The sequence below is a fragment of the Paroedura picta genome, chromosome 4 (genome assembly GCF_049243985.1).
Source record: "Paroedura picta isolate Pp20150507F chromosome 4, Ppicta_v3.0, whole genome shotgun sequence".
Lineage (NCBI taxonomy): Eukaryota > Metazoa > Chordata > Lepidosauria > Squamata > Gekkonidae > Paroedura > Paroedura picta.
Window position 1 is genome coordinate 139,065,830 of NC_135372.1, and position 24,568 is coordinate 139,090,397.

General features: G+C 49.0%; 1 long non-coding RNA gene across 1 annotated transcript in view; it reads left to right on the top strand.

Annotated features, from left to right (window-relative positions):
• The window catches only part of LOC143836896 (uncharacterized), a 32,142-nt gene extending 15,384 nt beyond the window's left edge, over window positions 1-16,758 (top strand). The window contains exons 2-4 of the long non-coding RNA XR_013230824.1: window positions 10,024-10,223; window positions 14,711-14,775; window positions 16,636-16,758. This is a non-coding gene — a long non-coding RNA (uncharacterized LOC143836896). The remainder of the gene's footprint in view (window positions 1-10,023; window positions 10,224-14,710; window positions 14,776-16,635) is intronic.
• The last annotated feature ends 7,810 nt before the right edge of the window (window positions 16,759-24,568 follow it).

Genomic DNA, 24,568 nt, shown 5'->3' on the forward strand with positions numbered 1-24,568 from the left:
TCGTACTAGCCGTCTGCTCATCCCCAGTAGCATATTGGACACCTTCCGACCTGAGGGGCTCATCTTCCAGCGTCATATCGTTATGCCTATTGGAACTGTCCATAGAGTTTTCATGGCAAAGATACTGGAGTGGTTTGCCATTGCCTTCTCCAGTGGATCACCTTTTGTCAGAGCTCTCAGCTATGACCTGTCCGTCTTGGGTGGCCCTGCACGGCATAGCTCATAGCTTCACTGAACTACGCAAGCCCCCTTGCCACAACAAGGCAGCGATCCTTGAAGGGGGAAAGAGAAGATAAATAACACTTTATAGGGACATCTTAGCTAAGACTTTAGTGACAAAATAAGACATTTGGATCTTTATCAGCGAGTAAAAAAATGTCAGGGTCAAAGAATTATTTACAAACAATTAGTGAAAGTCGGACTCTCCCAGGGGATGTGGAACATGTCCTCGGGGCACCTTGCTGCATGCTCCACTGACAGGCCGTTTTTGTTCTGCCTACCGGTGAGGTTCAACAACCCTCTCTAGCTGGCCTCTGAAACTCGGCCTAGAAAACAGAATTTCTCCCAGGTGGGCACATTAATACAAGCACCACACCTCCACCAGAACATCCAAGCCCATGGCGGAGCTGAAGAAGACCGATTCCAAGAACCATTTGGCAATCCAGACCGGCGCAAAAAATCCCAGAATGCATGCAGCATTTGCCTGAGTCGGCCCTGAGAAGCGGTCATGTGCACCGAGAAATGTTTTCTTTTTCAGTGCGCCGAAAGAGTCTGTCAATCACCCTCAGTTGCAGCTTTCTCTGCTGGCGTGAGGAGAAAGCAGCTTATTTCCATATCTTAATTAAAATTTCTATTAATCCCTTCTGAGGCTCCGTCGTAACTTCGGGACGCACGCGCCCATACACACACAAAATAATAACATGAATATTTCTGATAAACATTTGAGACTGATAATTCCAGAGGCTTTAGCATGTCTGGTATTATTGATGAACAAAATCAACACAGCCCTCTTACAGGACGAGGCGTTCGAAAGCAGAGCTGTGATCTTGGTTTGTGTGTTTGTGTGTGTTTGTGTTTGTGTGTGTGTGTGTAGACACTGCCCTAAAAGGAACTGGATGAGTAGTGGAGTAAGTTGTGCTGTAATAGCGACGATGGATCAAAGGCAATTGGAATTTTGCGTTGAATCTCATAGCATTTTATCTTCAGGGCAAAGAAATCTGTCATTTGTTTTCATGGCAGGGATTGCCCCGGTAGACGATTGACGGAGCGGGACTATTAGGAACTATTTTTCAGACAAGGTGTGGACAATAAGGTTACCAACCCAGCCCCTGGAGAAGGGGCTTCCCCACTGCCAGGCCTCACTGCCCCTCACTTCCAGTCAGCGGACCAGTGGGGGGGGGGCTTACTCAGAAAAAGAGTAAGGCCCATCTGATGTCACAACAAATGGTCTCTGTCGCTTCTGATGTGACCTCCCCTCCCACTACCATCCCCCACTAGTTTAATTTTCTCCATGGGAATTCATAGAATCATAGAGTTGGAAGGGACCTTCTGGGTCATCTAGTCCAACCCCCTGCACTATGCAGGACACTCACCACCCTATCGCTCATCCACTGTCACCTGCCACCCCCTTGAACCTTCACCGAATCAGCCTCTCCATCAGATGGCTCTCCAGCCTCTGTTTAAAAATCTACAAAGATGGAGAACCCACCACCTCCCGAGGAAGCCTGTTCCACTGAGAAACCACTCTAACTGCCGGGAACTTCTTCCGGATGTTTAGACAGAATTTCTTTTGCCTTAATTTCATCCCATTGGTTCTGGTCTGTCCCTCCAGGGCAAGAGAGAACCACTCTGCTCCATCCTCTATATGGCAGCCTTTCAAATACTTGAAGATGGTTATCAGATCCCCTCTCAGTCGTCTCCTCTCCAGGAGAGCCAGTTTGGTGTAGTGGTTAGGGAGTGCGGACTTCTAATCTGGCATGCTGGGTTCGATTCTGCGCTCCCCCACATGCACCCAGCTGGGTGACCTTGGGCTCACCATGGCACTGATAAAACTATTCTGACCGAGCATTAATATCAGGGCTCTCTCAGCCTCACCCACCTCACAGGGTGTCTGTTGTGGGGAGAGGAAAGGGAAGGCGACTGGAAGCCGCTTTGAGACTCCTTCGGGTAGAGAAAAGCGGTATATAAGAACCTTCTTCTTCTTCTTCTTCTTCTTCTTCTTTTTCTTCTTCTTCTTCTTCTTCTTCAGGCTGGAGCTGTTTGTTCTTCTATATGCCAAGTGTTTGACTTTGGCAAGAAAGTGTCTGTGAAATACTTTGGATGCTGCACGTGCTTCATAAATGTGGGTTATTATTAGGCACCGTATGCAGGAGAGCTTTCCTGTCTTTTCTGCAGAGAAATTGTGCTTCTCTGTTGTCTAGCTTCCTAAATACTCACTAATTCACAGTTGGACAGGAGAACAAGTAATTTCCGACAGTAGCCCTGCAGGGAAGACAGAAAATTACTCAAGTTTTAAGGTGATTTCAAAAGTCCTGCTGAGATGGTTTCAGGCCCCATTGGCTGATTCCCCAGGGGCATTTATATCAATCCATATTTGCCAGCCAGGCACAAATACTTTCATTTAAGAGTTGCCAACCACCAGGAGGGGCCTGGAGATCTGCCAGAATTATGATCTCTAGGTGACAAGGATCAATTCCCCTGGAGAAAAGGGCCCTTTTTGAAGATGGACTCTGTGGCATTATGCCCCACTTGGGTCCCCTACCTAAACCCCACCTTTCCCAGGGTCCACCCCCCCCCCCCGGTTCACCCCCAAAACCTTCAGGAAATTCCCAATCCAGTGCTGGCAAACAGACTTTGCTTGTATTTGACGAAGATCTAATGAAACTCTTGTTCTGCTGTACTGGGGAGTTGTCATGCCCCTGTGATATGCGTACATGAAGACACCAAATCAGACTCAGGTCTTTTCGTAGAGATGAGTAAAAAGTAGCCTCATTGGGCATTTAGGGGAGCAACAACAGGGACTTGCCATCACAGAGGAAATGTTGATAAAGATGCCTTACGGAGTTCTTCAGGAACAGTTATACCCTCAGCTCCATTTGCAGGGGATTTGCGTGCCAAAAGGCATTCCCATGGAAAGCACAATGTTAGCTAAACTCCAAAGTGCAACCATTCTTCAAACGTCTTAGCACCCAAAGAACCATGCAAGGTCGTTTTATACTCCTTACAACACTAAACAGTACCAGCCATGAAAGATAACAGGAATAACTTCAGAAGGCTGGAAGAACAAAGGGAATGGGAAAGGGAGGCTGGGAGATCACCCCTGGGAGAAGCAGGCCCCCTCCTGAGCCCATTGGATACATGACAGGAGTCATGAGACTAGGGCTACCAGTCTCCAGGTGGGACCTGGGGATCCCCCAGAATTACAGGTCATCTCCATACTACAGAGATCAGTTCCCCTGACCACTCCCGAAGTCTCCAGGTATTTCTCAATCCTGAGCAGGCAAGCCTAGAGCATCACTATAGATTAAGCAGCCACCTGGGTTTGTCTCTTTGTCTTGAAAACCCTATGGGGTCACTGTATGTCAGCTATGACTTGGGGAGGAGGGGAATTAAAAACTACAACAAGCAGCTGTCGGCAGAGGGTTACTCTTGAATATACCAAGACTGACCTTTTAAATGTTTCTAAGAAACTTTTTGCTGTTTCTTCCTGAAAACCAAAGTGGCATCCCAATCCTAAACCAGTTGGACTGCATCCAAATAAGGATAGATTCAAGTTGGTAGCCATGTTCGTCTGAAGTAGCACAACAAATCAAGAGTCTAGTAGCACCTTTAAGACCAACAAAGATTTGAATCATTTTTTGAATAAAGACTTGAATAAATATTTGATGGTCTTAAAGGTGCTATTGGACTCTGATTTTGTTGGATCCAAATAACTTACTGCTGTTCATTTGCAGTGTGGCCCACAGCGGTCCCGGTGAGAATTAAGCCCACGCTGAAGGAAATAATTACAAATATATTTTTTCCAGACCTTCAGCTGGCCGACCAAACATGTAAATATAAACAGATTCCAGTAGCACCTTTAAGACCAACAAAGATTTATTCAAGGCGTGAGCTTTTGAATGCAAGCACTCTTCCTCAGACTAAGAAAGCTCACGCCTTGAATAAATCTTTGTTGGTCTTAAAGGTGCTAAGGTAAAGGTAAAGGTATCCCCCGTGCAAGCACGGGGTCATGTCTGACCCTTGGGGTGATGTCCTCTAGAGTTTTCTTGGCAGACTCAATACGGGGTGGTTTGCCAGTGCCTTCCCCAGTCATTACCGTTTACCCCCCAGCAAGCTGGGTCCTCATTTTACCGACCTCGGAAGGATGGAAGGCTGAGTCAACCTTGAGCCGGCTGCTGGGATCGAACTTCCAGCCTCATGGGCAGAGCTTTCAGACAGCATGTCGCTGCCTTACCACTCTGCACCACAAGAGTCTCTGGACTCTGATTTTATTGTGCTAATTAAAAATTTTATTGTGCTACTATAAAATTTTATTTATTTTAAAGGTGCTACTGATTTTATTGTGCCACTTCAGACCAACACAGATACTCATTTGAATCTAGGTACATTTAAATTCAGAGTACTTATTTCCCCAACTTCAACCTGAACCGTACTATTGGTGACCAAGAACAAGAGGTTAAAAAAAAGGATTCCTCTAAATCAGGGGTAGTCAGACTGCGGCCCTCCAGATGTCCATGGACTACAATTCCCAGAAGCCCCTGCCAGCGAATGCATTCGCTGGCAGGGGGCTTCTGGGAATTGTAGTCCATGGACATCTGGAGGGCCGCAGTTTGACTACCCCTGCTCTAAATGAACCGAACGCTGAAAACAGGTGACTGCCAAGCTCACCAAAGATCCAAAGCTCTTAATCACCTTTGACTCACAGAAAATTGGACACGGAGGATGAGGTGATGCATGCAATGAGGGGGGCAGATTAGAGAGAAATTGGGAGGAAAAAAGCTCTTGATGTGAGCCCCCCCAAAAAACACAAGCTTTCTTTGCTCTTGAGGAGCCGTTTCGGTTTGAACCTTTCTTGGCAATGGGGGCGAGACTCCAGTTGTGTAACCTGAGCAATAAAGTAGCTCATCAGTAACTTCTCAGGGAAAGTTGTGATTACTCGAACTGACATTCTAATAGCCTCTAGACATGGACTCTACTGAGTGGAGGAGCCTGATAAGCTATTGAGCTATTAAGGGATGTAGAATCAATTAATGTAGCGAGATAAGAAAGTAATACCCTACCTAGGTAAATAGTACATGTCAGACAAGTCACTGTGAATTGAGGTGGGGGTTGGGGGGGGGAGTGTCGTCGACATGCCTATCTTTGTCAGTCTACATTCTCTCACGCAATGGAAGGATGAGTCTTCAGACTTTGGCTTCTTCTTCTCGGGAGCAAATTGAGGTGAGGAGGGTGCAATTTGCAGTAGAAAGGCTTGGAGGAGGGTAGTGCTTAACCTGGCTCATTCCCACTGGATTTCCTACCCACATTTCCTACACACACACACAGTGCAATTGTTCCTCGTCTTGTGCATCTCTGGAAACAGTACAAGAACAATGCAGTTCTGCTAGAAAGTAGAGGTGAACATTCTTGGCGTAATATTTCCTTATCGTGCCTGCAGGAATGATGTTGGCAGAATTCAAGCAACGGTCAGGAATTGAGGGCCTAGCAAGATTTTAAGAGGAACACAAGAAGAAGAGTTGGTTTTTATACCCCACTTTTCACAGCTCGAAGGCGTCTCACACACCGATTATGCACGGGGCAGAAAGGCTGGGATGGTGGTGACATGGCATCGGGGCTAATCCCTGCATACGCACAATCTTGCTGCCATCCCAGCCCCCCCCCCCCAAGCCCTGTCTTGAATCAAGGCCTTGGATGGCCTGCAGCAAGGAAATGTGAATTATTCTATGTTACCTGTCTTGCTGTTCATAAAGGAAGAGCTGGGCCTGGGAGGGACACAAAATGCCCTGTTCGTAATGCTGTGGAGCCAAATGGAGCATTTCTACACTCCCACTATCCTGCGAGGGGATGCCCATGCCTCCTCCCCCTCTCCCACTATGAGACACAGTTGAACCTTTCCCACCCTGGAGTTGTGGGTGCACAACTCTGGGGTGGACCCTGACGCCGGGGCATTTCCCCCCCTGTGTGTATGTGGGACACAGTGGGGCTTGCTGTGTGGTGGCCACACTGATGGTGGCCCAGTGTGGCCACCACCATGCATAATTGGTCACAGAGGCTTATAATCCCCTTCCCTTTCTTCTCCCCACAACAGACATCCTGTGAGGTAAGTTGGGCTGAGAGAACCCTGATGTTACTGCTTTGGGAGAACAGCTCTATCAGGACTGTGACTAGCTCAAGGTCACACAGCCGCCTGCACGTGGAGGAGCAGGGAATAAAACCCAGCTCACTGGATTAGAAGCCGCCGCTCTTAAGCGCCACACCATGAAATGGAGCTGCTTTCCCTTAATTTCCCTGTCATTTACCAAAGGTCAGAAGCAGCAAGCCTAGACTTTTGGAGAAATTAGGGCATCCTGCCTGGAACCTGCTACTCTGAGTGATAGCTGAATGTCACTTTGAGGTCTGGCAGAGCTTTTGTCGGAAATCCTCTGTCTCCCACCCGCCTTCATGCCTGTCGCCCCCACAATGATAGCAACTGTGTGGGATGCCAGGGCGTCAATAATAGGTATGCAGCTCAGAACGCAGCTCAAGGGATGCCTGCTGAGACTAATTTCAGAATCTAAACATCCCAGTGCTAAAACACAGGGGCTGTCGATTCAATTTACAAGGTGAATTCTAAACAATATACTAAGCGTGAGGTTCCACTGTTCATTTAAGGAGGATTAGGAACAGAATTTCCAATTTTCTACTCCCAACCAGTTCTGCTAGAGGAGCAGGGCGAAGTTTTGCTCTATCCCTCCCTCTCTTTCTCTTTATAAGAGATTGAACTGAATTTAGAATTAATTGGTTGCCTGTTTTTTCATTAACCTCCATGCTGCTGTTGGAAGACTATCATAAAAACCCGTTACAGATAGGCTCACAAAGAAGAGACATTGAAATAAGTATATCCCCCGTTACTTCTCACTTGTGGCAAAGGATTGACACATCAGCCACTATGTAACACAGAATTAGGTGCACTTTGATTTGCATCAGGTTGTGGCTTCTAAACAATCAGCTGGTGCAGTGAGTTCCAGAGAATATGCATGCAAGGTTACTAAATGCCAGAGAGTGGATAGAGAGGTTCCCATCTGGCAGTGTCCTACCTCTGAAGATGCCAACCACAAAATGCCAGGAACTAAAACCACCAGGCCACAGGCACACAGCCTGGAGAGCCCACAATGACCAGTTGACTCCAACCATTCAATTCAGTTCAGCCTCTGAATTTCTTGCCTTAAAATCCTGTATGGTCATCCTAAGTCAGCCGTGGCTTGATGGCACGTCCCTGGCCAAAATGATGACAAAAGCAAAAAGGCTGGGGGTGGGGGGTGGGGCTCACTGGTTTCCACTGAGATCTTTCATTGGCAAAAAGGAGAAACTGGTATAATTAAAGGCATCTTTCAACACTTTTAAAGCTTTCTGTGTCGATTTCTTCTTCCCAGCGATCCAAGACTAGCGAAAATCTCATATGGTTAGACTCATCCCGCTTAAAGTTTAATTGGCGGAAAATGTAAGCAAAAGTGAGGAAGAAACTGCCGAGGACCCAACATTCACGTTCTGCTAAGGTGGCTACTCGAGAGTAAATACAGCTTGTAGAATCTCTCAAACATGCCTGGCGTGAAACTGACTAATAAGGCATTATCACTAGATGTGCAGCACACATGAAAAAAAGAGAGGACATTTTGACACCATGACACTTTTTCTCACTGGTATGCAGAATATATATCATGTGATCCCCAGGAGAAAAATCAGAGAAAAAACAGATGCAGGCAGAGTGCATGTGCCACATTCAAAGCAAAGCCCTACTGACTCAACTTCGGGGGAAATCGCGCTCTCCATTCATTGGCTGCCACTTGACCGATATCATGCCAGCAACAATCTATCACTTCTGGGTCTCTATCAGAAGTTTTCGTAATGGTGCTGTTGCAGTCCCATTTTTTTTTTAAACATCCCCTTCAGAAAATACCCTCCCCTTAGGCATCAACAGGCTAGTGGGCAGCAAATAGGGAAAGCTGAAGGCAAAGAGTAGTTCTCTCCAGTTGTCTATCACTTAATAATAATAGTAATAACACAGGATGACATTTTAAATATGAATAACCGAAGCTAATTTGTCCCAAGCTCGCCAGGAAGCTCTGGGCACCCTGGGAAGGTGTGAGGAATGCATTCACTAAGTCACAGCATGGGCTCTATTACGAGGAGAAAATGCCCCCTGTTTACGTGGGAGGGCTTAAGGGCTTTTAACGTGGGCTTCTCACTGAGTGGCTGAAGACGTTTCTTAACTTTGGATGATTCCTATGCTGTTCTGTGCCTTACCAGCGGGGTGTGGTGGTGAAGAGTGGTGGATTCTAATCTGGAGAACTGGGTTGGATTCCTCACTCCTCCTCCCCATGCTGCCATCTTGGTTATCTTGGGCCAGTCACAGTTTTCTCAGATCTCTCTCAGCACCACCTGTTTCACAGGGTGTTTGCTGTGGGGAGTGGAAGGGAAGGCCACTTTGGATAGTAAATAGCAGAGTACAAAAAACAGATCCTTCTTCTTCTTAGAATCATAGAATCTGGACCCCATCAAGATATATTCATAGTTAGGATTTTTGGCACCAGTGTGCATTACTTTGCCCTTACCCTCCTCTGACCTTATTTGTCATGGTGCTGCCCACTCCCCCAATCTCGGCAGAATCCCCCTGAGACAGCTAGTCTGAGAGGGGCAGTTGCCACATCGCCAGCCTAAATGAATAAATCAATTCCCAGGCCACCCTGGTTCTCACCACCCTGAATGTGTCACCCACAAAGGTAGCCGTTTACCTGCTTACTCCCCACCCCAAATCCTTAGTGAACCGCTTAAAAAACGCTCCCAAATATTCAAGGTACATCAGCGCGTGAAATAAATTCATTATGGCCCAGCCCCAAAGCTCAGGGGAGATGCCCGCAAGTTTCTTTCTCTTATTTGTTTCAACACGCAGAGCTGGTCAGCTTGACGGTTCAGACAACGTCTGGGTGTAAGGCGAGAGGGGATAATAATTCCCCGAGCGTGTGTCACGGAAAGCCTTGGGGGATTTTTCAGCAAGTGGAAGCTCTTATCTAGGGGTAGTCAAACTGCGATCCTCCAGATGTCCATGGACTACAATTCCCAGAAGCCCCTGCCAGCGAATGCTGGCAGGGGCTTCTGGGAATTGTAGTCCATGGACATCTGGAGGGCCGCAGTTTGACTACCCCTGCTCTTATCTGCCTTTGGGTAACGGCATTATCCAGCTTTCGTTAACGCTTCTCCGGCAGAGTAGATGGCCTCCAACATATGATAACCTCTACTTAGGAAACATACTCCAGAAATGGTGCATAATAGAGCAGTTTAGGGGGGGGGGGAGCAAAGAGCAAAGTATGCTGGCTTTAGTCTCTGGTGAGGATTAAGGGCACAGCCGTACACTCTGTATGAGGGTTTATGCAGCTCTTTTTGCATTTCCATGCAATATATATACCCATGAAGATGTTTTTTTCCCAGCCCAATGACACATGGGCCTGTCTAATTAAGCCTAGGATATCAAAATGGGGGAGAAAATAAAGGACAGAGATTGGATGATGGACTGCTGAGGTGGCAGTGGCATTAAAAAAAATAGATTCATAGAATTGGAAGGGAAGAATTACTCTAGTGACCTAGATGGCCTGTATGGCCCCTTCCAACTCTATGTTTCTGTGATTCTATGATTCTACTCCGACTTCCTGTTCAAAGCATGATCAGCCTGAAGTATCCCTGAGAAGGTTAGATCTTATAAACCGCTTTTCTCTACTCAGAGCCTCAAAGCGGCTTACAAACGCCTTCCCTTTCCTCTCTCCACAACAGGTACCCTGTGAGGGAGGGGAGGCTGAGAGAGCCCTGAGATTCCTGAAGAAGAAGAAGAGTTGGTTCTTCTATGCTGCTTTTCTCTACCCGAAGGTGTCTCAAAGCGGCTTCCAGTCACCTTCCCCTTCCTTTCCCCGCAGCTGTGAGTTGGGTGAAGCTGAGAAAGCCCTGATATTACTGAAGAAGCAGAAGAGTTGCAGGTATGGTTCCGTTCACAAATCATTGGAAAAATATATTTGTGTTGTCACTTCCTGTGCTGTAGGGGCAGTGTCGTGATGGCACGTCTCATGGGAGTATCTGGGTGATGTCACTTAAGGAGACGTGTGACTTCCAGGGGCTTGGCAGGAAGGCATGGCCTTGCTGACGTCACTTCCGAGGTTCGTTGAAGCCTGAAGAATGTTTCAGAGGGTTCTTAATGGTCAAAGGGCAGCGAAAGGCTAGTCCCTTTATGCAACCGAAATCCTCATCCTTGTAAAAAACTGGTTCTGCATGTTCCTGCATGCTCACCAACCTGCAGTGTTCATTCCCCCTACTCCTTAATTACTCCTACAGGTCTAATTATTTGCATTTCACGCACGCTGCCATCTTAGGGTTCAGACGGTTGGAGGGAGATTGAGCTCGCCCTCATCCCTCATCTCTGTGCGAAGAGTGGGTAATTATCTTTGCGTTCCTGGAGGAATGTTACCATAAATATGGCTGTCGTTTCTCATTACTGCACAGCGAACAAAGGAAAGGAAGAGAACAAAAGAGTTTGCGATTATGCCATCCCACAGAGTGGTGCATGCGTTGGGGAGGGTCATTCTTGCAGTTCTTTGTCGGGGGGGGGGGGGGCAGAGAATGGACAGCCGTCCTGCAAATATTCAACAAGGACTCCTTGTGGCAATTCTTTTGAGTTACTGGTCCCGTCTTTAACGTTGCCTCGTTGGCAGAGTAAAAGCTGCCAATTTAAGAGCAGAGGGCTTCTCTTTCGGCAAGCTGGGGTTGATTCCCCATTCTTCAACATGGGCTCGTCACAGCCATGATAGTGCTGCTCTTACAGAGCAGTTCTGTCAGAGCTCTCTCAGCCCCACCTACCTTATTGGGTGTCTTTTGCGGGAAGAGGAAGGAAAGGCGATAGTAACCCACTTTAAGACTCCTTCAGGCAGTGAAAAATGGTATAAAAAACAACCTTTTTCCTAATTGGCCTGAATTGGCTGAGCTGGCAATATCCCGGGGGCAGCTGGAGATTTTCTGGGAGTACCATGAGCCCCTGCTAGCATGGCCAATTGGCAGGGGGAAATGTACAACTGGAAATGGAGTCACTGAACATCTGGAGAACCACAGTTTGGCTATTGGAACTGGGGTAGGCTGCAAATGCTGAGAACTTTGACGTGAACATGATCTTCAGGATCTGAGATTGGTTGGACTTCCTTGAAGTGAACCCCTGATTAGATTGCCTGAATGCAAAACCGAATCTTGCTTGATAACAAGCCACAATTACCAACTTAAATTGTCTCAATGACTGGTAAAGAAGCACATATCGCTTAGCATATATTGAAAAGGAGTGCATAGGCAGTCAACCTGTGGTCCTCCAGATGTCCATGGACTACATTTCCCATGAGCCCCTGCCAGAGAATGCTGGCAGGGGCCCATGGGAATTGTAGTCCATGGACATCTGGAGGACCACAGGTTGACTACCGGATATACTGAAAAGGAGTAGATATCACTTAAGATATATCGCTTAGAAGCATGTGTCACTCAAGTGACTGAATCAATGAAAATGACTCACTCATTGGATTTGGAATTGTTTGCAGTTTCTTGCTACGTTGCTTGCCTTTCCAGCTTTGTAGTCAGCGGCATCTCCGAATTCTGCATGAACAAAATGCAAAATTAGCTAGGATTAAAGGTGTACACTGAAGGGACACAAAGGCTGATTCCTCATGGATGGAAAAAGCTGAGAGGGCAGTCATAGGGAAGCTGCCAGGCAGGCCCCCTGCTGCGGATCAGGCCCTCAAATGGCCTGGGCTAAGGGAGCACGGATGCTTCTGTGTTCCCTTAGCCCAGTGTGGGGGTCAACAGGACCTGTCCCATGTGGACACGGTGTCCTATGGTGCCCTGTGGTGGCCCAGAAAGGGCAAGAAATGATCTTGACAGGCTGGAAAACTGGGCAAAAATGAACAAACTGAATGTTAATACTGAAAAATGTAAAGTTCTTTATTTAGGTAGGAAAAATCAAATGCATCACTATAGGATAGGTGAGACTTCATCTTGGCAGTAGTACATATGAAAAGGATCTGTGTATCTTAGTAGATCATACACTGATGTTAGCACCTTACTCCACTCTGGTTAGACCTCACTTGGAGTACCGAATTCAGTTTTGTGCATCACAACGGAAGAAAGATGTAAAGAAACTGGAGTGTGTCCAGAAGAGGGCAATAAAGATGGTGAGGGGTTTGAGACAAAGACATTTGAGGAAAGGTTGAGGGAGCTTCGTCTGTTTAGCCTGGAGAGGAGGCAACTGAGAGGGGATCTGATCACCATCTTCAAATACTTGAAGAGCTGTCACAGAGAAGATGAAGCAGAGTTGTTTTCTGTTGCCCCAGAGGGTCAGACCAGAACCAATGGGCTGAAATTAATTCAAAAGAATTTTTTGGCTAAACATCCGGAAGAAGTTCCTAACAATTCCTCACAGGCTTCCTCGGAGGTGGTAGGTTCTTTTCTTTGCAACTTTTAAAGCAGAGGCTAGTCATCTGACAGAAATGCTGATTTTATTAATTTAGGCACATTGTACATGGGTGGGCAGGTATTGTGAGTTCCTGCATTGTGCAGAGGGTTGGACTAGATGACTCTGGAGGTCCCTTCCACCTTTATGATTCTATGTCAAGAGTTGAACCTGGGACCTCCTGCAAGCCAAACCGATGCTCTGCCGCTGAGCCACAGCCCCTCACCAAGGCCTATTCTGCACGCAATAGATAAAACACTTTCAATGCGCTTTACAAGTAGATTTCCCTGTTCTGCACAGGGAAACCCAGCTGCCAAAACACATTGAAAGTGCATTATCCTCCTATGTGTGCGGAATAGGCCCGACTTGGAATTATATCATTCTGCTTGGAGTTGCGCTGTTGGAGTACCATGAAATTCCTTTGAATTGAGGGCCGCGAGTTCTCTAGCCAGGAAGTGCCAGGCTCGCCCAGACTATAATGTCACAAAGAAGAAAAGCAGGAGATTAAGAATTACGGCTGCCACGCCAGTGCTCTGTTCCTGCCTTCTGTCCCATATGGTGCATATGAAACCACCTGGTGTTTCACAGCTCCCATTAATAATCGGACTCAACAGGCAAGGCAACCTGGGTAAAATGGACGCTCTGTCACAGGCACAAACCAGATGGGGCTCTGCAATCCCGTAGGCAGGAGGCAGAGATGGACAGCCAGGCTTCCGTCCAAGGACACGGCGAAGCGAGAGCCATGCATACTGATCGGGACAGCCCAGTCAAAGCAGGCGATTGCGTTCCGAAGTGGTTCGGGATCCGGCAAACCTGACGATTCGGTGGGGCATGAAGGATGGGCCCCCGATCTCTCCCAGCTGTTTTCTTGCCCCTGTTATTGGGAAAACCAAGAAGGTCAAACAGTTGCAATGAGTAGGGGTTTTGTAGAGTGGTTTTGTTGGTCTGCTGTGGAAGAGTTAGATCGGGTTTCTCAAGCCGGGTTTTACAAAAACCTGGGGTTCCTTGACAGCCCTGGAAGGGTTTACCGAATAGGGGGGAGTTAATTATTTTTTAAATATATTTTATTAAATATGTTACACCTTTCCAGGGCAATATGACCATTTATGGTCATGTCAACCCTCCCCCCCCCCCAACCAAAGATGGGCCTGAAGGAGGGGGAAGGGAGAGGGGCCCCAGATGGGCAGGTACACAGTTTTGCTTCCTGACCATATTCTACACGATCACGCCACTTCTGGGGTTTCTTGAAGCCTGGAGAAGCCTTTTGCTCCCTCCCCCTGCCTTTACTACTGGCAGTTCTGCCTCATGGAGGCCAGAAAGAAGAGTAGAAGCTGAGAAGACATCCTGGACCCCACCCCCCTTTATACCATGTCACTTCAGAGCTCCCGCAGACCCCCCCTTCAAAACACCCACGGACTCCCAGGGGTCCACCAGCCACTGGTTGGGAATCCCTGAGTCAGCAGCTTGCATCCCTCGCTCACAACCATTTCTCTGGCCACACTGTTTCAAGAAAGTAAAATAAAACTGAAGGACATGGCCCTACGGCTGCCACCCAGTTTCCAGGAATTCCACTGGATCATAACGTAGGAATGTTCTGCATTGCCTCCTACATGTGAATCTAGTACCTTGAGCTCTGGAGATATCGCCCTTCCCCACTGTGCGGAATGCATTGTTTTAGAATCATAGAATTACAGAATCCTAGAGTTGGAACTGGCCACACATCTAGTCCAACTCCCTGCTCAACGCAGGATCAGCCCAAAGCATCCTAAAGCATCCAAGAAAAGTGTGCATCCAACCTTTGCTTGAAGACGGCCAGTGAGGGGGAGCTCACCACCTCCTTAGGCAGCCTATTCCACGGCTGAACTACTCTAACTGTTTTGCAATGCATCCTTTCCTTGAAGGGAATGAAGGAATGGGCCCCAGTTCATAAATCAGGCAGCCGAAGCTGCTGCTGTCGCCAACCTGGAATCTTTCATTCCTCCCCAGGTTCCCCTTGCCCAGGCTGAAGAAACATCTGTGCCATCCCAAGGAGACCCAGGCAGGCCATCACGGTATGCAACCAGGGCTGCAAGCCAGTTGGTGGAATGCCTCTGGTCTTTTTGGACTTCATGAGCCTGATAATGATTTTGCTCACTGCGTGGGGTCAAGGGGGGGGGGTCTGCATGTGGCTACCCAGAATGTTGTGTTCTGGTTTTGTTATTTAGAAGGGGGGAGAGAGATCTCTTGACTGCAATAGATAAGGAGCTTAACAAAATAAGAGAGAACCGGCTTGGTGAAGTGGTTAGGAACGAGCCAGGTTTGCCCGCTCCTTCACATGAAGCCAGCTGGGTGACCTTGGGCTAGTCACAGCCCTGTTAGAGCTGTTCTCCTGAGCGGTTCTGTCAGAACTCTCTCAGACCAACCTCCCTCACAGGGTGTCTGTTGTGGGGAAAGGAAAGGAAGGTGATTGTAAGCTGTTTTGAGACTCCTTCGGGTAGAGAAAAGCGGCATGTAAGAACCAATTCTTCTTCTTCAGTAATATCAGGGCTCTCTCAGCCTCACCTCCCTCACAGGGTTGTTGTGGAGAGAGGAAAGGGAAGGCGACTGTAAGCTGTTTTGAGACCTCCTTTTTGAGAAAAGAGGCCTATAAGAACCAACTCTTCCTCTTCTATGCTAAGGGGCTGTGTTAAAACAGATATCCTCCTGGGGCAGATGAAAAGTGACAGGGATGCCAGCCTCCAGGTGGGACCTGAGGATTCCCTGGAAATGCAGCTCATCTCCAGACTGCAGAGATCAGTTCTCCTGGAGAAAATAGAAGCTTTGGAGGGGGACCGTGTGGGGTCGTTGTAACCCATCAAGGTTCCTGTCTCCTACAGGTAAAGGTAAAGGTAAAGATAAAGGTATCCCCTGTGCAAGCACCGGGTCATGTCTGACCCTTGGGGTGACGCCCTCCAGTGTTTTCATGGCAGACTCAATACGAGGTGGTTTGCCAGTGCCTTCCCCAGTCATTACCGTTTACCCCCCAGCAAGCTGGGTACTCATTTTACCAACCTCAGAAGGATGGAAGGCTGAGTCGACCTTGAGCCAGCTGCTGGGAACGAACTCCCAGCCTCATAGGCAGACAGCTTCAGACAGCATTTCTGCTGCCTTACCACCCTGCGCCACAAGAGGCTCTGTCTCCTACAGGCTCCACCCCCCAAATCATTATGAGCCCCCCCCCTCCCCGGATCTGGCAACCTCCAACCTCCAAACCCCACCAGTGGCCAGAGGGGGCCTGGTCACCCTACATGTGACTGCATGTCTGGATCCCGCAAACTGGCATGGGTCACAGACGTGGGAGGGGAAGGTGGAGGGAGACCCATAGTAATTTTTTATTTCATCCCGGCCTCAACCATAGGCCTGGTGGAAGAGCTCTGTCAGGTCCCGGATCTCCACCAGGCAGGAGTAGGCTTGGTGCTTTGGCGTGCTTCGGTCACTTCGGTGATCATGGAAGCCCAAGGCGGCCAGTGCCGTGGCGTGGAGGGGAGGGGCAGCACTGGTGCCGACGCAGCAGCTGGTGCCCACACGCAGGCACAGAGCTCTGCGCCTGCATGCGGGTGCCAGCTGGTTCATCACTGCCATGCCGTCCCTCCCCTCTGCACCGTGGCGCTGACCTCCTCAGGATTCCGTGATCGCCGAAGTGGCCGAAGCAGCCAACCCTAGGCAGGAGCCAGATTTGACAAGGCCCTGGCTCTGGTCCCGATGTGTCCGGAGAGAGAAAAGCCATGCTTGCTCATTCACTTTTGGGGAGTAGCAGGACGATGCATTTTTTGCACATTTCTCACCATCTTGCTGGCGGTAAATAGGAGGCCGCTTTTTCTGCGCAGAAGGAATGTCTTTTGCGTGTGCCCAGACTTAATGTGGTAGCTAATTGTCGTAATTTTTGTCAGCAGGAACTGAAGCTGGTGGAGTCAACTTGTCTGAAAGGCATCATTGGCCCTTGCGAGTTTGGTGCATCGGCTGGTGAGGTGATTAGAGACCGGCTGGTTGAAAAGACAAATATGTCTCGCATCAGAGAACGGCGGCTTTTTGAACCAGGAGGTATTCTGCACGGAGCCAAATAAAACAGTTTAAAAAAACAACCAGTTTAGACCGCTTTATTATGTTACAATCGTTGCTCTGCATTGAATATAGTCTGTTTAAAAACTACGTTGCAATTCTCTCTGCATGGAACAATTCATAGCCCTGCCCCCTGTAGTTTTGCCAACTGGGCTTTGTTCTCTAATGCAGTCACTATTCTGCATAACTAAGGAGTTTCTCTGCATGGCTAATAGCCCATCTCAGGCAGGCAGGAGAGAAATGAATTGCTGAAAAGCCTCTTTCAGAAACAACGCTTAAAAGACGCTTAAAGCACCGAAGAGGCAGTTCACCAGGCAGAGCAAAATCAGTTTTGCGGAGTAAATTAACTCTTCTGTGCAGAGATCAGAAAAATAACGATGGATTTAGTGAGTTTTCATCAGCTTATCCATCATGCAGAAGAGGCCCAGGACTTTCTTTGGAGGTGGTAAGTTTTGGCCCGGGAGAGAAGGCTACAAAATGTGGGCTTGTTGCAGAAGGCTCTAATACAGACTCAAGATGCTGCAGAGGAATTGAAGGAGTCTATTGAAAGATTACGGCAGGGGTAGTCAAACTGTGGCCCTCCAGATGTCCATGGACTACAATTCCCACGAGCCCCTGCCAGCGAATGCTGGCAGGGGCTTGTGGGAATTGTAGTCCATGGACATCTGGAGGGCCGCAGTTTGACTACCCCTGGATTACGGGGTCAGTGAAATAGAATGTCAAGAAAAGTGGGCTTCTGTTGTGGTTCTATACAGCACCTGGCGAGTGATCCTAAGTTAGCATTTACTCTGCTCTGGTTCGGCCTCACTCGGAGTCCTGTGTTCAGTTTGGGGTGCCTCAGTTGAAGAAGGATGTAGACAAACTGGAGCATTTCCAGAGGAGGGCAGCAAAGATGGTGAGGGGTTTGGAGACAAAGACGTATGGGGTTAATGGAGCTTGGTGTGTTTAGCCTGGAGAGAATGTGACTGAGAGGTGATAGGATAGCCATCTTCTAGTACTTGTAAGACTGTCACATAGAGCAGGGGTAGTCAACCTGTGGTCCTCCAGATGTTCATCGACTACAATTCCCATGAGCCCCTGCCAGCATTTGCATGGGAATTGTAGTCCATGGACATCTGGAGGACCACAGGTTGCCTACCCCTGACATAGAAAATGGAGCTGAGTTGTTTTCTGTTGCCCCAGAGGGACAGACCAGAACCAATGGGATGAAATTAATTCACAAGAATTTCCGGCTAAACATCCGGAAGAAGTTCCTGACAGTGAGAGTGGTTCCTCAGTGGAACAGGCTTCCACCAGAGGTGGACAGAAATGCTGATGCTGTGAATTTAGGCAGATGGTGAGTGAGTGGGCAGAAGGATTGTGTTGGTGCTCAACTCTTGTGGCCCTTTCTTGCATGCCCAGGGAAATGCCAATCACCACTTTGGAGTCAGGTGGCAAATTTCCTCCAGGGCAGATGGGCTAGAGATTCTGGGTGGGTTTTTTTGGGGGGGGAGGGATCATCTGGGCATGGAATTGGGGTCACTATGGTGAGCAGGTAGTTGTGAATTTCCTTCATTAGACTAGATTGGGCTAGATGACCCTGGACGTCCTTTCCAACTCTACGATTCTACGATCTTATTTCATGGGCTTGCCATAAATCAGAAGTGGCTTGAGAGCACCTAACACACATGCTGTCTACCATGAGCAAAATGAGAAGAACCTATTTCTATCCAAGGATTCATTCTGTATTCGCCCCCGATTCTTTGAAGACCATCTTCAGCCTTCAAGCCTTCTGTTCGCACCTGTTCCAATGTGTGCTCATCATCACACTGAGCACTCCATGTGCGCGGGTTCTGCAGGTCAACCTTTCGTACCCAAGTTGCCACTGGACAAAGAGGCAGAAAAATGGAAGGAAACCTGTGGTCATTCGACCCACTTTTCCAAGCAGACGGTACAAAGGGTGTCCTGCTGGGATGTGAAAGGCAAACTCCAAATGGAACGGCAACACCTGGCCTGGGGCAGGGGGGGAGGGAGAAGAAGAGAAGCACGGCGAAGAAAATAAGTGTTCCTTCACTCCAGGTGCTGTGGGAGGAAAGGTGATCAGTGCGTGGTGACTGTTGCCAAGCAGAGCAAGGGAATGAAGCTTCAAAGCTGAGATAAGAAAGTGAGTCAGGCATTCCAACGACGGGGAAAGTTTCAAAGAAAGTTCTGCTGGCACGAAAGCTGGGGTGGGGAAACCGAATCTCCTGCCCACTTCCTGTTTCTTCAGGAAGAAGATTGGTGTGTGCTTTGGTGAAGCAAGGAGCAGCATCCTCCATTAAGGCTCTCTGCTGATGTGTGCGATGTAACCTGCCTGCAGCCTAGCCAAAGAGGCTTGAAATGTACTGCTTTTGTAACTGTCATTTATGCTTTTTTGCTTCAATGAGGAGACTGAAGCAGATAAATGTGATGTATTTCATGCATCTTCCTAGTAAAGATGGAAACCACAACTACAGTATTTGCTGGCGTATAAGACTACTTTTCCCCCCTGAAAAACATGCCTCCAAGTGGGGGGGTCGTCCTATACGCCGGGTGCACTTCAGTTGGGATAGACATAGCTGCCCATAGTGGCCCATAGTACTGTAATGTAATGTAACAAACTCTATATTTTGAGTGGAAATGTTGGGGGGTCATCTTATACGCCCAGTCGTCTTATACGCTGGCAAATACGGTACTTCAGAGGATAGGATTACCAGCTCCACCCATGGAGGTAGGCATCCCCCTGACCAGTGGGAGGACTTATTAGAAGAGAGACAGACAGAAAGATGGAGAGAGAGAGAGAGAGAGAGAGAGAGAGAGAGAGAGAGAGAGAGTGAGACAGAATGAGACAGCAGACCTTTGAAGATTGAGTGCCAGCCCTGGTCCTGCAGACTGAACGTCCCCACAGCATGGTGGGAAAAGCGCCAGCTGGTATTTCCTTTTGCCTTGGTTTACGGCTGTAGTGAAAATCAGGGGAGAGTCAGCCACATGGCCTGACCACATCCCCCCTCCAGCAGCCACAGCCCCGGAGGACTCATCCTGTCCCCACCATCACCACACCTTCCTGCCATGCTCCGTCTCAGGGGGAGGAGAGCAGGCCCAGAGGGGTCTCTGTTCGCACCCCTCCGGTCACTGAGGCTGGCGTCAGATTTGAAAGCAGATTTGAAACCACGACCAGATCGGCAATGCAGCATCAGGCACCAGCCCCCAGCAGCCTCCAAAACGCCCGGCCCTGGGAGGAGGAAGAAGGGGAGGGAGTGTTTGCTCTGCAAAGCAAGGAAACAGCAGTGGTGCGGTGGCCGCGGGCTCGGTGACCCCTGGGAAAACGGTTAATCGACCCCCAGGTTCAGAACCGCTGTCCTAGTGGTTCTGCTAATTAAAGCACAGTTTGTTATTGCCATGTGTGTCTGCGTGCGAAGCGTGCCTCATGGAGAAGCCCATAGGGCAGGGGTAGTCAAACTGCGGCCCTCCAGATGTCCACGGACTACAATTCCCAGGAGCCCCCTGCCAGCATTTGCTGGCAGGGGGCTCCTGGGAATTGTAGTCCGTGGACATCTGGAGGGCCGCAGTTTGACTACCCCTGCCATAGGGTTTTCAAGGTGAGATGTAAACAGAGGCAGTTAGGGCTCCAAAATCCAGATTGGGAGGGTGAGCGTTAGGCATGGGTGGGACGTCAGTCAGGTACAATGGCAGACAGTCCAGCTGTTTTCTCCGGGAAACTTAGAATTATTTTTTTAAATAAACACCTATGTGTGATATCCGTGGGCTCAGAGGTGGACACGGACAATGGTAGTGATTTGAGCTCTTTATTAGGACCCCAGCATGGCTCAAAGAGAACTGAGAAATGAAAAGTTTCTCAGTGGAACGGGCTTCCTCGGGAGGTGGTGGGAAAATTGGTCATCTATACAGGCTCCATGGGGTCCGCTCCCTATGTGTTGGGCTTGCAAGGGGTGGGAAGGGGAGGAGCCTCATGTGGGTGTGTCCACAGCTACCCTTCCCAACCCTGTTCGGCACGATTGCAGCACTTCTGAGGTTTCTCAAAGCCTGAAGAACGTTTCAGGGGATTCTCAAGGGTAAAAAAGATGAGAAAGGCTGCTGGAAGCCATCGGTGCTTCACTGCTCTTTTGCATATTTGACAGAGTTTTTTCTCAGTGGAACCGGCTTCCTCGGGAGGTGGTGGGTTCTCCATCTTTGGAGATTTTTAAGCAGAGGCTGGAGAGCCATCTGACGGAGAGGCTGATTCTGTGAAGGTTTAAGGGGGTGGCAGGTTACAGTGGATGAGCGATAAGGTTTGTGAGTGTCCTGCATAGTGCAGGGGGTTGGCCTAGATGACCCAGGAAATACTTTCCAACTCTATGATTCTAGGATTCTATATAGAGGATGGAGCAGAGTTTTCTCTCTTGCCCCGGAGGGACGGACGAGAACCAATGGGATGAAATTAATTCCAAGGAAATTCCGTCTAAATATCCGGAAGAAGTTCCTGACAGTCAGAACAGTTTCTCAGTGGAACAGGCTTCCTGGGGAGGTGGTGGGTTCTCCATCTTTGGAGATTTTTAAGCAGAGGCTGGAGAGCCATCTGACGGAGAGGCTGATTCTGTGAAGGTTCAAGGGGGTGGCAGGTGACAGTGGATGAGCGAGAGGGTTGTGAGTGTCCTTCATGGTGCTGGGGGTTGGACTAGATGACCCAGGAGGTCCCTCCCAACTCTATGATTCTATGATTCTAACCATCCCCCCCACACACACACACCTGTGCATGCTGTTTGGTCAGTTTCAGCTTCAATTGACCAGATCCGGCAGCTGGGATCTAGCTGCACATTGGTCAAATACGGTGCAGGCTCAGAACTTGCCTCAGACCTCCGACGTGGCCCTCAGCACATCTACAGGCACAGCAATAAGCCTTCTTTGTAGCCTGGGAATGAGTTGTAATGCCTGGGGATCTCCAGTCCTTGCCTGGAGGTTGGCAAAACTAGCACTTCACCATTGCCTTCCTCTCCGTGGCTACCCTGGTCTTCTATCCAGGGCCGATGCTGACAGCCAGTGCTGGATAGTGGTGAAGAGCAACCGACTCTGATCTGGGGGATCAGGTTGGTTTAGGGTTGCCAGGGCCATTGGGTGCTACTGGCAGGGGATGGGGAGGGGGGTGATGCTCGGTCTCTGGGGCAAAACTCTATGGTAGAATTTGCTGATAACCATAGAGTTTTGCCCCCAAACCAGAGCAACACCCCTTGATGACCCTGATGTGCTGACACAGGTGACATCAGGATGTTATGTTAAAATGGGGTGTTCCTCCAGTTCAGAGTAGATTTGGGGAGGGGACCAGCATCCCCAAAGTTGGACATCCCCAGCCAGACCAAGTGACTTGGCCACCCTAGACTTGGCCACTCTCTGCCTCATCAAGTCTGCTGGGTGATCTTGGCCCATTCACAGTTCTCTCCGAGCTTTCTCAGTCTCAGCTCCCTCAATAGGTGGCCCTTATGGGGAGAGAAATGGAAGCGGATTGTAAGCTGCTTTGGGACTTCTTAGGATAGACTCACAGGGGTGGCCAAACAGCGGCTCTCTAGCTGTCCACTGACTTCAATTCCCATGATTCCCTGCCAGTGCATGGTGGCAGGGGCCCATGGGAATTGTAGTACATGGGCATCTAGAGAGTCACAGTTTGGCCACCCCTCAGATCAAGACCAGTGGGATACAAAAAGAAAAAAAAACAGTTTTCCTTCTCCCACTTAGTTTCTGAGATCTGATGAGATCGGCCTACCCTGGGCCATTCCGATCAGGGCCGAGGCAATGAAATCGTCCTCCCTGATCAGGAAAAACCTGGAATGTCAGCGGAAGCATCCTTCTAGAGACACAGCTTGAAAAGTTCCTTCTTCTCTTCCGGGTTTGCCATTCCCTGGGCAACCCCGGCTTAAACAAGCAAAGATAACGAATGTGTTTCTCTGTGCCGCCGTGTCCTTGGTTGATTCCACAGCTGTTCAGCCATTCAGCTGTGAAAGGACAGGGCCCCTGGCAATACCGATCCCCCACTGCTGTCGTGCTGGGGTGTCACCAGATGGAGTCGATTGCGGTTATCGAAGCTGGGTGCACACTCTCCGATGGCTTGCCTAGCCTGGCATATGCAAATCGGTTCCAGGCATCTGGTTCTCTTTTGGTTTTGTGGTTTGTTTGTTTCCCCCCCTCTTTTGGAGGGATTGGCTTTAAACGGAAACCATCGTAAACTCAAACAAGCCCCACCCTGGACCCTGAGAGGTAGCATGGTACAGGGGTGAAGAACCAAATTTGATTTCCCTTTCTCCAGATGAAGCCACGTGGGTGACCTTGGGCAAGTCACAGTTCTCTCAGAGCTCACTCAATGTCACCTACATCACAGGGTGCCTGTTGTGGAGAGAGGAAGGGTCGGCAATTGTAAGCCGCTTTGGGATTCTTTCAGATAGTGAAAAGCAGGATACAAAAAAAAAACAGCCCTTCCTTCCTTCCTTCCTTCCTTCCTTCCTTCCTTCCTTCCTTCCTTCCTTCCTTCCTTCCTTCCTTCCTTCCTTCCTTCCTTCCTTCCTTCCTTCCTTCCTCCCTCCCTCCCTCCCCTCCCTCCCTCCCTCCCTCCTAGAACTAGCTTGGTTTTGTGGTTAGATTGGTGGACTGAAATCAGGAGAATTGGATTTGATTCCCCATTCCTTCTCCTCTATATGCAGCCAGCTGGGTGCTATTCATCCAGTCCAAGTTCTCTCAGAGCTCTCTCAGCCTCACCTACCTGACAGGGCATGTGTTGTGGGGAGAGAAAGGGGTAATCTGCTTTGAGAAGGAGCCTCAAATTGGCTTACTATCACCTAATCTTCCCACAACAGTCTCTCTATAATGTAGGTGAGAGAGTCCTGAGAGAACTGTGACTGGCCCAAGATCACCCAGCTGGCTGCATGTGGAGGAGGAGTGAGGAATCCAACCCGGTTCCCCAGATTAGAGGCTTCCGCTCTTCACCGTGACATTAAGGCGGCTCTCAATTTGTGCAAAAGCGGAAGGCGGTAGGGAACACAAAAAGACCCAACATGAGGCGGCCTGACTTTTTCGAGGAAGCTGCAGCTTGAGAGCACTTCACACATACACACACACATGCACACACACACACGCAAACACACACGCAAACACACACAAGCACATATGCACGTACATGTGCACAGCATATTTATGCACACGTAGATACACATGCACATATACACATGCACACATGCTCAGAAAGAGCGAGGGTTGTCCATGGCTGGTTCACAAATATATATTCATCACATGACTGTGTTTCTGTCTTCCTCCAATTTCTTTCTCTTCCACCCCTCCAAAAGTGTAAAGCAAGGCTGTGGATGCTGTTGGCTCAGCCTGCTTTCGATTGGGATGTGGCCCAGTTGAAGACCCCCACTTTGTGACTCACCAGTACAAGAACCAATGTCTTGAGGGCATCCAATATAGTCGATGGGCAGTAGATTGAGGAGGGACAAAAGGAAATACAAGACAATAGCTCCCAACCCGGTGGTAGCAACCCAAGGGGGAGGAGGCTAGGTGAACAGCATTCTGGGGGGGATCATGGAGCTGGGGGAATTGTGAGATTTGTTTTCATGCAAAGTTTGGGTTAGAACTGGGCGGGGTGTGAAGGACCCCACAGGAACCTTTGCCAGGTCCTCAGTACCCACTTCCCCACCTCTATGCAGCAGGCAAATTTCCTTAAAGCAGAGCAAAGGTGGACATTCGGGCCCCCAACCCTGCCTCCTCCTCCTCCTCCTCCTGCTCCTC